Here is a 13,608-nt window from a genome sequence, read left to right on the forward strand (position 1 = left end):
TCACCTTCGTCGTTACTCCTCTCTGAAGTATCATAATTATTTTCATTTGAAATTGTAGTACTTATAATTGTGCCTAAAAATCTGAACTAACACTCCCCAAACTCAGGAAAGTTAGCTTCTCTATAAAATGAGAAAGTGTGTGGGGCGGGGTGGGGGGGGGGTGCAATTGCCTGGGTGGCTCAGTTGGTTAAGCATCAGACTCTTGATTTGATTTCGGCTCAGGTCATGATCTCGTGATTCGTGGGATCAAGCCCCACATTAGGCCCTGTGCTGGCAGCATGGAGCCTACTTGGGGTTCTCTTTTTCTCTCTCTCTCTCCCCCTCCCTGCTCGTGCACTCACACTTTCTCTCTCTCTCTCTCGAAATAAATAAACTTAAAAAAAATTAGAAAATGGGAGCCTAATGAGGTTTATTTAGACAAAGGCCAGACACTGCTGATGGCAGAGTAAAATTAGTAGTCAGACTCTTGACACCTCTTTTCTTTTTCTATATAAACTACTTTAATTCCCGATAAGGCATTCAAGTCTGCATTCCACACAAAGGTGGCTAAATTTAGTTGTCTTGTGGCTATCTTATTCTATATATAATGTCATTTCAAATCTTGCAAGTAGCAATTTGGGTGAAAATAGGTCACAATGTGTCTATATAAGTGTTTTGCTTTGTTTTGTTTTTTTACTCAGTCTGTCTCTGTAGTTGCGAAGTGTATTTTGAGTGGGGACCTCCAAGAGAGCAAGATGTTGACTTTGAATAAAAATATCTTCCTTAAATACATATATCCATATATAATATGTAATGATATCATTTCTTATAGCCTGGTCAGTGTCTCTTATGTTTGTGCCTACTGCAACTCCATTCAAGATTTTATCTCCATCACACACACACACACACACACACACACACACAATGATCTTTATCCTATTGTAGATGTATAAGAGTTGCTTATTTCAACTTAAGTTAAAGAGAGTAAGATGTATCGATATGCTGAAAAGTATAGTCCAAAAAATAGGATTATGTTTAAGGCAAATTGTTTGTTAGTTTTAACATGGCGTTATAAACTCATTCAAGTGGCCAAAATGAGCAGTCTGTTAACAAAGATTGCATAATTAATTCTCATAAGTAATGGGAGAGGCAAAGCAGATGGCCCAGTCACTTTTTATGTCATTACTTTGGTTTGAAAGTTGTCCAATGTCAACCCTAATAAAAAAACTTGAGATATAAGCTGGAAATGCATCCATCTTTCATCTGATTTTTTTTCTCCAAATTAAGTGTGGACCATTTGTTTCTGAATGTTAAAAAAAATAATATCAATAAATTCAGTAAGAATTTGGCTCCAGTAATGCAAGTATAACAGCAATAAATATAAAAAGTCCAAAAGGCATATAATATGAAAAATGTAAATTTTCCTTGTCCTTGCTGGACTTTTTTATGAAGAACAAGATGGCCCAACTCTTCTCTCTTTCAAACAACAGAGCATTGTAGAAAAGAAGAGGGTGTGTTTACATCTGAATTTAGAAGTCAGATGTAAAAGCTTGCTTTCCATCCGTACCCCACCCCCATACTGAGTACACAGGCATTTAACACGGTAGAACAGTTATAATGACTCTAAAACAGTTACCCCTGCAGGTAACAATTGCTAAGACATTGGTTGCCATAAGTGTTTAGCATTTCTTGAGCTTTAACTTCCTAGCACAGCCTTAGTTTGTTTGAATGTTCCATGTGATTATTTTTAGTTTCATGAAGTCAGGGTTTTGGAAGGAACCTGGAGGTCCCTAGGAAAATGTATAAAGGAAGTAAACCTTTAATTTGAAAGACTCCCCTATGTATCCCTGTTTTCTCTTCCTCCTTTCTGAGCTCATCTGCTCTCGTTCAAAGCACAAATGGTCCAGAAAATCCCAGTGCTATTCTGCCAACCTTCTAAGAAGCTAAAGCATTATCTTTTCCATGAAAGTATCAACGAAGTTTAAGACAGATCTTTAGGAATCTCTTGATGCTTGAGGAGGGTTGGGAACGTTCCGCAAAACTCTGTGGCAGAACCTGAAATTAGAGACCGTCAAGCCTGAAGTCTCTTACTTCAAGGTGTGATGAGCCACAGCAGCTGAGAGGCTCTACCAGGAAAACCCACCCTTCAGTCCTCAAACCGTCTCCAACCTCACCCTCCTACTAGTTCCAGAGGACAAAGTCATAAATAAATAGAAGGCCGTGTGGGACAGTTCTTAATGCTTTCTCACAAAGCTAAAGCAGCCACCCAGTCATTGACTATAAAATGTGATAGTATTGGAATTAATTTATTCACCATTTTAACTTCCCCCCATATAACCTTTATCATTTTCATCTCAAAAGAGCCTATACAGGGGCGGTTGGGTGGGTCAGTGAGCTTCAGACCCTTGATTTCTGCTCAGGTCATGATCTCACAGTTCGTTAAGATCGGGTCCGAGCTGGGCTCTGTATTGACAGCACGGAGCCTGTTTGGGACTCTCTCTCTCTCTCTCTCTCTGCCCCTCCCCAACTCACATTCTCTCTCTCTCTCTCTCTCTCTCTCTCTCAAAATAAATAAATAAACATTTAAAAAGGGAACCTATACAAAGTGGACCATTTGCCATAGGTATATTAAAAATTTCTTAATTCAGAGAATTTTTACACTCATCAGATATATGTCTAGAAGATTCATACATACGTACATGTAAGGGTAGCATATATAAAAGGAAGACATTTCTTAACGTGGCGTTTTTCTAGATTGTTTTTGAGTGACAGAGTTAGAAACAAAAATTCCAGTGGCATAACATGCCATGATCATAGGTTTCCCACAAGATTTATTGAAAGCATTTTATTTAGGTTGATTTAACAGTGGTGGGTCTGTTTAAAAAAAAAAAAAAGGCAGTTCTATTTAAAGATCTTCTTTAAGATATTGGAATACAACAAACCACAGGCAAGGTTTGGCACGGCATTAATGATACATATTTCCATGATTAGTAATCTTTCTCTACTTGGGAGCATCTTGAAATATCTTTGAAGACTTCAAGATTAAAAGTAATTTTTAGGGGCGCCTGGGTGGCGCAGTCGGTTAAGCGTCCGACTTCAGCCAGGTCACGATCTCGCGGTCCGTGAGTTCGAGCCCCGCGTCGGGCTCTGGGCTGATGGCTCAGAGCCTGGAGCCTGTTTCCGATTCTGTGTCTCCCTCTCTCTCTGCCCCTCCCCAATTCATGCTCTGTCTCTCTCTGTCCCAAAAATAAATAAAAAAAACGTTGAAAAAAAAAATTTAAAAAAAAAAAGTAATTTTTAGGGTTTTTTTTTATATTCATTTTATTCATGGCCAGGCTATTCACAATGCCAAAAGTAGGACATTTTGATGCATTTCTCTTTATCAAAATTCCAAACACAAAAATGACTTTCGAAGTGACAAAAGATAGGTTGTTTCTGTTTACCTGTTGCTTCCATCATTTCAAGATGCTGTGTTCACTGTTGTTGGTTTCATAGTTCATATACTTTCATGAAACGAACACATTTATAATCAGTCAGGAGGATTGTCACCTGACATCTAGAACACTACTCTCTTTCAAAAAGAACATGCTTGTGATTTTTGTTAGCAAAAAAAAAAAAAAAAATTAAGTAACTGTGCCTTTGATTGGGGAGGACAGGCAAGAAGCATCTCTATCATTTCTTTCTTAGTGATCTTAATGCCTGTGACTGAAAAGTAATAATGACAATTTCGCTGGTGACCTTTAGTCACCCCACTCAGATTCGCTACATGTCTGAAGAGAAAAACAGTGTCTGTGATTCATACTACCCCAGTTTTTCACAAGAAATAAAGATATCTAGACAGAAATATAGAAAAAGCCACAGTAAAGTCGGAATCCAAGATTGAGTCAATCAAGTATCACATTTGAAAGGAGTGTTCACAGTGTACAAGACTAAAACGTGATAGTGACATCGGTTGTTGACTTACACCTGCTGTGTATGAAATTTTAAAATATCATAAGAGCAAACTGAAATTAGATCATTTTTCCTAACTTCTGCAGCAATCTCTAGATTGAAAGTATATGTCTGGAAAGGGGTCAGAATATTGTTTTGAAAAGCCAACGATAGGAGAGGTAAAGACTGAGTTTAGGAAAAAAAAACAGCAATGTATAAGGTACAATGAAAATGAGGAATATAGACCCTCTACAGACCCTTTCCTTCCTTCAGGAGAATTATGCAGAATACTGAAGAGCTCTGTGCAGCATGGGTTTGTGGAAATTCACTCAGAACGCAGGCAAAAAGGTGGAAGTAACTTGGAAGAATCTGATACGGTGTTGGGATAGACAGCAGTTACAGAAGCAAGGAATTCGGCTGACCCCCAAAAACAGATCAAAACAGTTGCCATAAAATCAACAATTACAGACAACTCTTCGAAACTGAATACAGGCCTGAGGAAGGCAGATTGCCCTAGGCAAAATCAATGAAAGAGGTCTGTCTATACCTCAGAAGATCATGAGGATTTTGTTTAAATTAGGAAGTCTTATATTTGGGCTTCATGCTTATTTATATATACAGAGAGAGATAGAGACAGAGACAGAGACAGGGCACAAGCTGGGGAGGGGCAGAGAGAGAGAGACAGAGACAGAATCCGAAGCAGGCTCCAGGCTCCGAGCTGTCAACACACAGCCTGACGCGGGACTCGAACTCACGAGCCGTGAGATCATGAGCTGAAGTCAGACGCTTAACCGACTGAGCCACCCAGGAGCCCCGGCTTCATGCTTTTTATCCAAGTTTTATTATTATCACGTGGTGAGAGGATTTTTATGTGCGTATTTTCTCTCAACTGTGCTTTGTCACAATAGGACAATTTCACCCTGGGGTACAGCAACGTAACCATTATGAGCACACCCCCACGTGGATGAAGTTCTTTGTCCCCAGGACAGCCTTTCCTCAAGGACATGCAGGACTGATTTCCTAATCAATTTTTATTGTATCAGTTCTAAGTGTAACTAATAACAATATGTCTTCTCTTTTAAAATAAACTGTGAAATCAGGTTAGTCCCATAAAAACCCACCTTAAGAAATCCAATTTTGTGTCAGGCAAGAGGTACTCCCTGATGCTCTAATAATGAATAACCCCGTTAGGTAAGTGACTTAAAACGACAAAAGGTTTATTTCTCATTGGAGACACACATCTGCTGATCTCCTTTATGCTGGCCCATCTCCAGCATCCAAGCTAGCAGGGTAGCCTCTATGTAGAACTGACAGGTTGGCAAAGAGTGAATTGACACTTAAAGCTTCCATCCAGAAGTGACACACATCACTTCTACTCAACATTTCACCGATCAGTGCAAATCGAACGGTCACACTCAGTTTCAGGGGAGCAAAGAATTGCAATCCTGCCGTGTGCCTAGAAGCAACTAGAAATATTTGATGGACAGAACTAACGGCTCCCACATGTTCCCCACTGGATTTAAGCAGTTAAATTCTCTGGTGCTCCGAAAGTGGGTGTGCTGATAAAAACAACTAAGGGATCCAGGCACTTGGAATCAGGGATGCCAGATTCCCCCTCCAAAACACCTTCTCTTGGCCTCTGTTCACAAAATTGATCGTGGCTCTTATTAAAAATCAAATCCAACTGGAACACAGATTGGGTGAAGTGCGTTAGGGAATACTGCGGTGCAAATTCAGAAGAAATTTGAACAACTTTGCCACCTCAGACCAGAATATCTTCTTCATACACTGAAGCGAAATCGCTTGAACAGAAATAAAAAGAAATAGCACTCAGGCTTGAAATATTTGGGAGGAAAAAAGGAGGGGGCCCGAGGGTGTGACCCTGTTTAACAAGCATGACTCAATAAAATTTCTGGGATTAATTACAAGCACCAAATTCAAATAGAATACTTGGGAAGCTAACTTGACCAAACCTTGTTAACAGAGATTGATCGTGGCATAGCCACTAAACACTAAAAAAAAATCCTAAGGCCCCCAAAACTGCACCATAAGAAGCTTCAGGCTCAGGCAATAGTCTTCTGGATGCTGCTGTCGTTATGAGTAGTATTCAGGATACTGAATGAGAGAAGCCTCCTCAGTGGGAAGAACCTTGGCTGCAAGACTGGCTAGCCACGATTCACATCATAGTTTAAACAAATGTCTTCTCAGTTATAAAAAGGCATTCCAGATGAATTAAAGAGCTAAAGTTTTAAGAATTCTTAAAAATTGAGAAAAATACACTGGTCAAAAATTGAAAAAATATATATTGTGGAAGGATAAGAACACTTCAAAGAAAAAAAAAAAAACAATGAGTTATGTAATAGTTTAAGAAACCAGTAAGTTTGACTACAAAAAATGAGGGAGATATTAAAATATAAGTGAAACAAACAAAAGGCTAATTGGGGGAGGGAATTAAAGCATCACAACAAATAGTCTGCGTCATTGAAGTATAAAAGTCGTAAATCATCCAATAGTAAAAATAGGGGGATGAGGCAGAACACTCGAATTAAAATTTTCTAAAAGTCATTCCAAAAGTCAATAAATATCACACCCATGTAGCTACTTTTTGCATTCCATGTGCTTGGCCTCCTTGCTCTATTTAGCTTCTAATTGTTGGATTACCCAGGCGCCTTACCCTTGGCCTCTTTCTCTATCAACAGGTGCTCCCTAGGCCACCTCATCCAATTGTAAGGCTTTAATTCCCATATGTCAATGAACCAATATCTCATCTCTACCTCCAAACTCCGGATATTTATATCAAACTGCTGATTTTAAATCTCCACAAATATATTCCAAAGAAGGATGCATAAGCATCTGGGCTAAGAATGGTTAAGTTTTATAAACTAACACCAGACTGTTGTTTAGACAGATGAAGGATAGCCTAATGAAGAATATGGATCATGTGGTTAAAATACAAAGAAAAACTTGGCAAGGGCTAGCTTTGGTATTTGACTTCTCACTGTGCACTAGCAACCCATAATTGTTATCAGATTCTGTTTTATGTTGAGTGGATATGGTCCAGAACTGTGAAAAATATCTTCTCTTATAGGAATGTGAGGGCAATCTGACTCCATCTGTCACCTGGTTGACTGCCCTGGGGTAAACTAGCTTGTTAGGCAGGTGACCTTCTCTTTTCTTATCTCAAAACTATGTGCTTGGTCACAAAACAAAAGAACTTCCCTAATGTGGAGCAAAAGAGTAGCCATGACCCCTCCTAGCCCCCCCATATTTCTCCTAGTCTAATAAATATCACTTAACCATGAAACCCAAGTCTATATCTTTAGTCTGTGAAAACAGCTGCTGAGATGGTCAAGTAGCCATAATCTCTGAAATATTGTATATTGAGCCAAAAGTTCGAGGTAAATGGCACCAAGATTTTTATTTGAACTTTTGTTTAATATTGTTTCTGTCATTTTTATAGAGTATGCTTTAATTTTATTGCTTTATTAGCCAGTAAAATTGGGGGTTTTAAATATGCTATACCCCCAGGCTATCTGTTTTTGTAGTGTAGTAAATTTACATTTAATAGTCTTACATTGGATGAACATGGCAATTATAATTTTTTACTGCCTGCAAAAGTTTTATCTTTGCTTCTTCTCTCTTTCCTTGGTTCTCAATCAAGATATTCACCTAGATGTCATAGACAAAATTCGAAATAATGATTTCTTCCTCATTGTGCCAAACCTCTTTCTTTTTAAATATTTATTCATTTTTGAAAGAGACAGACATAAGCTGGGGCAGGGGGGAGGGTTACAGAGAGAGAGGAAGACACAGAATCCTAAGGAGGCTCCAGGCTCTGAGCTGTCAGCACAGGGCCTGTCCTGGGGCTTGAACTCATGATCCTTGAGGTCATGACTTGAGCTGAAGTCAGATGCTTAGCTGACTGAGCCACCCAGGAGCCCCATGCCAAACCTCTATCTTTCCTGGGTTCTTTCTCTCTGGCAATCCACACAGTAGCTTAAGGTAACTATCATACCGGTTAATCTAGGACAATGAGCCTTTGCAGAATGTACTTGGAAAATTGGAAAAACTGGCATTTGAACCAAATCTGGACTCAAACTAGCACCTACACAATAAAGGTCAAGAATTTTGGAGTTTAGTCCACACACAATGGGAGTGATGTTACCAAAGCATTTTTTAAATGTTAACCTGGAATTGCATAGAGGTATTGACATAAAAGCATAGCGTGGTCAGGGAAAGAATGAAAAAGTTATTGCAGTCATTAAGGCAGGACTTGATAAGGGTCTAGTACAGTAGTTTTGGTGGGGCAGTTTAAGGAAAAGGATGAATTAGTAAGTTACCAACAGAAACTTGCAAGATTGGCTAGCACATTATTTTAGTTGTCTAGTTGTTGTATTTAAATATCAACATATAAGAAAAGACTTCATTTTTATTTCCCATTTAAAAGGACCTACTGATTAAAGAACCAGCATTGTAGCTCACAACATTGCCCAATTTCAAATATGAAATCAATGCCACGTCACCCGTCGAAAGCAAACTCTATTTGTGATGTTCAAAGGTTTAGCTTTATGTTTGAAAAACACACCAATGCTTTGAATTCTATAAAGCTCTTCAAACAAAAAAAGAACATACATGTCTCTTCCACATTTATCATTTTGTTCAGCAGAGTTTTGTTTGGAAAATGTCTGTGATATCCAAAAACAAAGTTCCAGATGGAGGAGGTGAAAATAGACGTATGTTCCAGCTGTTTTTAATCTCTCACTTTTTGGCTGTAGTTAAAATGAAACACACCCTTTAAAAGACAGTATTGTCACTTCAAATGTGAGGGGTTCATGGAGTGGCCACTCACAGAATTCTGAATCTTCTAATAAGAATGGTTTCTGTGCTTGCACAGTCTTGTGGTATATATGTGTGTGCATCTGTGAGTGTGTGTGCATTATGAGTATGTGTGTGTAAACAATTTCCCTGAATGGTTCTAGAGGTATGTGTATTTCCACACCCCACTGCACAAACATACAATCCTAAGTTTACAAATTCCTCTGTTATATTATTACATTGAGGTCCTTGACATAGGTGGATATTACTTAGTTTTGGCAGATTTCTGGTACCTTGGAGTGATCAAAACTAGGTAAGGAAGAGCAAGTCTTACCTGACCACTCTCTGCCAGCATCTCAAACTCAGTGGATCTTGTGATAATGGAAGTGTTCTTTTTTTTTTTTTAAGTTTATTTAATTTGAGAGAGAGAGTGCACGAGTAGGGGAGGGGCAGAGAGAGAGAGAGAGAGAGAGAGAACCTCAGGCAGTTTCCATGCTGTCAGCAAGGAGCCCGACGCGGGGCTCAAACTCCCAAACCATGCGATGGTGACCTGAACCAAAATCAAGAGTCGATGCTCAACCCACTGAGCCACGTAGGTGCCCCATTTGTTTTTAAATGTTTATTTATTTTGAGAGAGACGATCCCAAGCAGGCTGCACACAGCCAGTGCGGAGCCCAACATGGGGCCCTGAACTCATGAACCATGATCATGACCTTAGCCAAATCAAGAGTCGTATGCTTAACCGACTGAGCCACCCAGGTACCCCTGGAACTGTTTTGTATCGCCACTGTATCAACATCCTGCTATGATATACTATTATAGTTTTGCAAGATGTTACAATCGAAAGAAACTGGGTAGATGGTACATCAGATCTCTCTGTACTATTTATTAGAACTGCATGTGACTCTATAATTATCTCAAAATAACAAGTTTGTTAAAAATTCCATCAGTTCAGTTATTTCGCTCTCCCCCAAGAGAACAAACCTCTTTTATCTTTAATGTCTGCTGATGACACCAGCACGTAGCTGATGGGAAGAAAGGCATCAACTTTGTTCTTCCCTACCAACCCCCTCACCCCATTCAGTCTTAAGTCCTGCTGATTTACTTCCTGTTTCTAGAACCCACCTATCTCTTCCTCTCTTTCTCTTTCCCACTGCTGATGCCAGCTTCAGAGCATTATCATCTCTTTCCTTGATTAACAAAACAACCTCAGAGTTGGTCTTCCTGCCTTCAGCCTTATCATTCCAAAAAAGCAGTTCTAAATGCAGCTGTGTATTATACTCCCTTGAGAAGCTTCTGAAAAATACTGTTGCCACGTCTCTGCCCCAGGACAAGTCAGAATGCCTAGAAGGAAAGCCTGGGTAGTGGTTTATTTTGAGAGCTTCTCAGGTAATCCTAATGTGTAGCATGATTGAAAATTATTATCTTGACTACCTGTCTTCAACTTAAGATTCTAGAATGATTTAGCTAAAATGAAATTCTGGGAATTTCATTCCAATTCTTTACCTGCCACCCCCTCTGCTTGGGTTTGAATTGTGTTCCACTCCCCTCCTTCCCCACTTACATATCAAAGTCCTAATTTACATACCAAAGTCCTAATCTGAAGAATGTGGCTTTAGTTGGAGATAGGATCTTTAAAGATAGTCCAGTTAAAAGGAGATAATTGGGGGCGCCCCGACTGGCGTCCTCATAAAAAGGGGAAATTTGCACATGCACACAGGGAGGACTCAACCTGACATGAAGGCAAAGATTGGGATAATGTGTCTATAAGCCAAGGAATATAAAAAATTGTCAGCAAACCACCAGAAACTAGGCAAGAGGAAGAGACAGATTGTCTTACACAGCTTTTTCCCCCCTAAAGAATCCGTGTTTTGCTAAGGAATTAGTAAGTTTGTACGGCCTATACTGTAAAATGAAAATATTAAATATCATATTTATGGTATTATCTTGAAGAGAGTGGTTGTGCAAATGTTTTTGTTTTTGTTTTTGTTTTTTTTTCCCCTCACACCACTTCATTGTGGAAGAAAATCTCTCCAGGGGTGTGCATTATCACATCCTGACTTTGGAAAAGCTGTCAGCCTGGAGCAGAGTGTGATAACCTCCCGAGGCAATAGAAACGTTCTTTCATTTAAGAGATGAAGTCAAATGGATGGGGTGTTTTCCTCAAAGATTTCTCCCCCATGGGGACCAGAATTTTGTCCATGTAGTCTACCTACTTCACACACACAGACACACACACACACACACACACACACACACATACACAGGTTGTTGTTATTGTTGTCTTTAATGCATTAAATTTTTTTCTAGGTGACTTTGATGTGTGCACTCCACGTTGCATGAAATACAATAATTTTTTTTTTTTTGATGGAAGGACGAAATTAAAAACAAAGAAGGAAGAAAAGAGGGAGCTCAACAAGGGGAATGGGCGTCTCAAGGCCCAGCATCCCTGGTCAAATTCCTGAAAATTATTTGTTAAGTGGAAGGCCTCTACATCTTTATTTATTTATTTTTTTAATGTTTTATTTTATTTTTGGGACAGGGAGAAACAGAGCATGAACAGGGGAGGGTCAGAGAGAGGGAGACACAGAATCCGAAACGGGCTCCAGGCTCTGAGCTGTCAGCACAGAGCCCGACATGGGGCTCGAACTCACAGACCGTGAGATCAGGACCTGAGCCAAAGTCGGCCGCTTAACCGACTGAGCCACCCAGGCGCCCCTACTACATCTTTAACACTATCAAGAAGTAGCAGTTGTCACTCTCTGTGGCCACCATATTAAGCCCAGTATCTTTTAGGCCGTTTTGGGATTTGGAGGCAACTTAGTCCTCCCTTACACATTTTACTTAAGTCTGTTTCTGCTATTATTTACAAATAGGCCCATCTTGAATTGGGGCCCCTTGTAACAAAGGGCTCTAGAATTTGTTCAAATTGCAATACACAGGTAGTTCCGTTAGTGTTCCTCTCCCTGCCCCCAGAGAATCAGTCACTGGAGAGGTTTTAGCATGTTTCTCTCACACTTGTCATCCTTCCTAAAATTTCTGGACCACCCATAGATTTTTGGTGGCGTCACTGCCCTTCTCGGTTCCATTAGAGTGGCAGTTAGGGACTGCAGACTGAGCTCTTCTGGAAACATAGGTTCTCACAGGCCCTGAGTCTTTGAAGCTCCATATCGTTCTGAGGGTCATGGAGGCAGCATTCTACAAGCTCAGCAGAAACACCGGAGCCTCCCCAAGAGAGAAATGTTACCTACGAGATACAGCGAAGTCTGGACCCTTAGGAGTATTCCACCTACAAGAGAGGGGGACCTGTTGCTTCTCTTTCAAACCCCTGGTTACTTAGGTAGCCCTTCGGGATCCCATGAGTGAACAGCAACGGGGGCATGTACCCTTTATGGACAGCATCAAAACAGCACAGAATGGAATTTACTGGAGAGCTTCTGCTTTTAATTCCTTAATCTGGACATCCTTGGTAGAGAATGGGAGCCAAGGGTCAGCCAAATCAGCTGAACTTTAGGCAGTCATCCTACCCTGGCCAACAATTGATTCCATCTGTGCCTGTTGACAGACTCGTGGGCCATTGCCAGCAGCTCCACCAATGAGAGCAACAGCAATTACGTATCCAAAGTTTCTATCTTTGGTGAACGTAACTATGGGAATCTCTTGCCTGACAGATCCTCAAAATATAAATCAAGGTTACACATTAAAGCCACAGTACATCCACGTTGGAGCTCGTTGTTCAAAGTGACCATTTCACTTCTAAAAATACACAATGCTGGTCTCTTGAACAAGTGGTAGGTGGGACTTCTATTACCCTCACCAGTTTCAGGCTACAGGATTCACAGAGCATCATTACAGCATACTTTAATGAGTCAAAATTTCATTTAATGCAATATAGTGTATTTCCGTCATCAGTCAGATATCAGGGGTGAGTTATTCTAAAGAGTCTGATTGCATTTTTGATGTTTGACAGTCAAAACTTGCCAGCCCCACCCTTCTGCCCTACATTTGGGTTAGCTAAGAAGAAAGCCCAGGTGCTCCCTTATTTGTTACTGGCAGGAAATTCAAACCATGCTGGTCCCAGCACACAGGTGGGAATCCTCACCTCAGCTCCAGTCTCTAATGGCAAGAAAAGCCAAGGCAGCCTCTTTTCCTCTTTTTGGAGCCATTTGGAGATCTGCTTGGGAGTTTGCCCTTTGTCCCTCCGAGAAGACTTCATTATGTGAGTAATAAACCTTTCGTAACCTCTCAGGCATTGTGTGGGGTCATCAGTCTTGACATCCAAAGCAAATTTTTGGTGGCATGAACCACAATGTACTTTCTCCTAAACCTCAGTTAATACGTCAGCAAACAGTGGGGTCAACAAAACCAGGCGTTAAGATTATTTCTGCCACCCTGATAGAATTTTGCATTTTTCCCTGTAATTTGAGTCTGCCGCAAGTTGGAAATTTTCTGTATTTCCTATTCCAAAGGGTATTAGCAACTGAGAACAGAAGTTCAGCTGACTTTTCCTTTTCTGTATGTTAAATTAACTATGTATGTATGTCATTTTCATCTGTCAATTCCAGAAAAAAAATGAGGGGCTAAGACCACACCTAGGTAGAGCCACAATTCCTATGTCTTTGCAACTTGTTCATGCTGCTGCGGATACAACTAAATTACTATATTAGGTTCCACCATGAAACAAACTAATATGTTTAAAATGGGAGATATTCTGAGCTGGGTGTCCCAAACATTCCTAAATAGCTCTGAGATTGGAATTTGAATGACTCAGACGTTCAGAACCGAACTTTCTTTTCTCTCCGTCTGACACATCACTTACTTCTGCCTTAAGGATTTCATTATTATATTGTTTATTAAAGGCATAGAGATTTGCAGAGGCAGAAA

This window comes from Lynx canadensis, chromosome B1, assembly GCF_007474595.2.
Source record: "Lynx canadensis isolate LIC74 chromosome B1, mLynCan4.pri.v2, whole genome shotgun sequence".
NCBI classification, from domain to species: Eukaryota; Metazoa; Chordata; class Mammalia; order Carnivora; family Felidae; genus Lynx; species Lynx canadensis.